Here is a 2,821-nt window from a genome sequence, read left to right as displayed (position 1 = left end):
AAGCCTTGATTGCTCCTCCTTTGCACAAAGAGCATAAAAAAATATTACAAAAACATCAACACCTGTACACAATGAAACACGAAATATGAACATCATAGAAAGCATGATTTGGGAAATCAATAAAGATGTCGGGTGAAGGTTCAAGGAGTCAAATTTAGATCATGTGATCAGAGCTTTAAGCTGCTGAATGCTTCCCAGACAACAGTTTACAAACGTCAGACATTATAAATGATTACTCATAGAAATGCACAGTTAGCAACGTGTCGCTCGTCTCTTGTGCCATGTGTCTAGCGTTTTGTGCTGACGAGGCGTTTTGAAGCGGCCTCACCTGTAATGACGCGTCTCGTGTGATCCCCTTAAACTCGGGCTCCCTTTCTTTTAAAGCATGAGATTTATTCCAGTTTAATAAAAGGTGAATGCTGTTTTAGATCCTGCTGATGTGTTCTGACCAGAGCGTTCTTTCTCTTCTTCTGTGACAGAAACACGTGGTTGTTTCATCGGTTCACCACGTTTGTTGTCAGAGTGTAAACTGAGTCCAAACAACAGATTATCAGGCTTTGTAATATTACTAAACTCTGCTTATTGAAACAATAGCGGCGCAGAATCAGCGTCCAGTGGCTCACGGCGGTTCACTCCCTGCCTCTGCAGCAGCTCTAGTTGTTGGGTTTGATTTTCAGCCTTCAGTTGTTTTCTCCCCTCTTCAGACACAAACCTTCAGATCGACCAATCAGAGGCCCTGGATCACCTTCCTGCCGTTTAAAGCTCTGAAACGAACCCTTTCCTGTTCTGAAGGGGGGGAAGATGGTCGACAGAGGAGCAATAAGCGCCGCAGAGGAACTGGTCATTGTGTTTTCTCTGCTTCATGGATGTGAAGAAACCCTCTGAGCCGCTTCAACTCACCGACGAAATAACCCCACGGAGGGTTTCCCTTCATGTTTCCTCTCATCTTCACCTGTTCAGAGCGTTCAGACTGAGAAACTCTTATTCATCGTAACAGAAGTAAACCACATAAATGGAGAATTCTGTTTTCTTTTGTTTCATGCATCAGTGCCGGGGTAAAAGCTCATTTAGCGCGTTTGACGGACTAACCTTCGAAGTGAAGGTAAAGACGAAAGGCGAGCCAGCTCTCTGACGGCTGTTCAAATATAAATCCGTGACACGCACTGCTGTGAACGAGCTCGATTACACGATGATGCTCCTCGTCGACCGTCCGCAGAGCAGAAGAGGACGTCATCATCATGACGCCGTTGGTTTGTGGACGTTTTGAAGCTTTGAGTTCAGCGATTTAACCGTCGCCATGTTTTATTCGCAACCAGTGAACAGGAAGTGACCATATCTGGACTGAGGAGGAGTGACGTAGAGAAGCCGTATACGTCTCTGGTAGAGACCTGTCAATCACTGTGTAGCCCCGCCCTAAAGCATCCCCTGCTTTATGGTCTGTGTGACTCTAAATGGACCATAATGTACTAAATGAACATCACGCTGTATTGAAGAAGACTTGAAACCAGGCGGCAACCTCCGGTTCTGTCGAGTAAAGCCGATACTGAAGTGTTAAAGCTGCATTCTCTCTAGTGTCCACCAGGGGGCGACTCCTCTGGTTGTATTGAAGTCTATGAGAAAATGACAAACCTGATATGTTAGATCGCTGACTCGAGTTTCTGATGAAGAAATCCATCATCATCATCATCATCATCATCATCCAATAGCCAGATTGTTCACAACTAATCAACCTCCCCTCTAAAACGAAACGTCAAACAACAAGAAATAAATCCGTCCCAAAAGGTAAAGTGAGTTCTGGCTCCATCTTCAAACAGTGAACCAGAACGTCTTTGCTTCTTCTCTTCTTTTTAATGAATACTTTGTGGTATTTTTATGGCTTTGATTTGACAGCAGAAAGAAACGAGGAGGAAAAGATGGAGAACGACATCAACGACAATCACCGGCAGAAATCGTCCGTCTCAACCGGGACGCCCCACTGCCCTGCAGATGATCAGGCTCCATCCTTTCCTTGGTCTTCCCTTCTTCCTCCTTCCTTACCTTCAATCTCCTCAGACTCTTTTCTGGCAATCCCACTTTCACGGCTCAGTAAGCAGAAACACTTCTGCTGGTGCAATCATCCCATACGTTGTGCTCAGCGTCTCCATCCCCCCGCTGTCAGTGTGAATGGGTCCTTCAGGTAACACTCAGGGCAGCAGCTCCCGTGTTGTCTCTCTGTCCTCCATTGTTCTCCGTTATGTAACGTCTCCTCAGGTCCGTCCTCGTGGTTTCCTTTTGCTCCAGGATGTTCAGATCCACTACATTGTCGAGCTGAGAGGTGGTGGAATTCTTGCTCTGACTCTTCGTCCTGAAATAACTCCGGGGGGGTGGGGGGGTGGGGGGTCACCATTTTGATAATTTCCCGTTTTTCTTTTTTTGTCCCGAGCCGAGCCGCTCTTCCTCCCACACAGACTGAACAATACGATCTCCATCTGGAAATAAGACTCAGGATCCAAAGTGCTGGTTTGTTTCACCCACACGGCGTCTGAGGAAAGCGGCCGTGCGTCCTGAGAGGAAGTCCTTCTTCTTTCACATCAATGATTCACTTTCAACTGGTTTAAGAAGCCAAAGCAACCAATCGGACATCACGGACTCACGTCTGCTCATCAGAAGCAACTGGGCCTCTTGAAAGAGTGCAGTTGACGCGTTGGTGTGAGAGCTCCAGGTTGTTGGTGAGACTTGGTGTGAACGCTGATCTGCCTCGCTGCATGAGAACGACTTGTTCCCTTCACAGAGAGAGAGAGATCACAGGCTGACGACCAGTGACAGACATGTGGTCGCTGAG

The sequence above is a fragment of the Melanostigma gelatinosum genome, assembly GCF_949748355.1.
Source record: "Melanostigma gelatinosum genome assembly, chromosome: 22".
NCBI lineage: Eukaryota > Metazoa > Chordata > Actinopteri > Perciformes > Zoarcidae > Melanostigma > Melanostigma gelatinosum.
The sequence above is the reverse complement of the archived record's forward strand: the minus strand, read 5'-3'. Positions refer to the sequence as shown.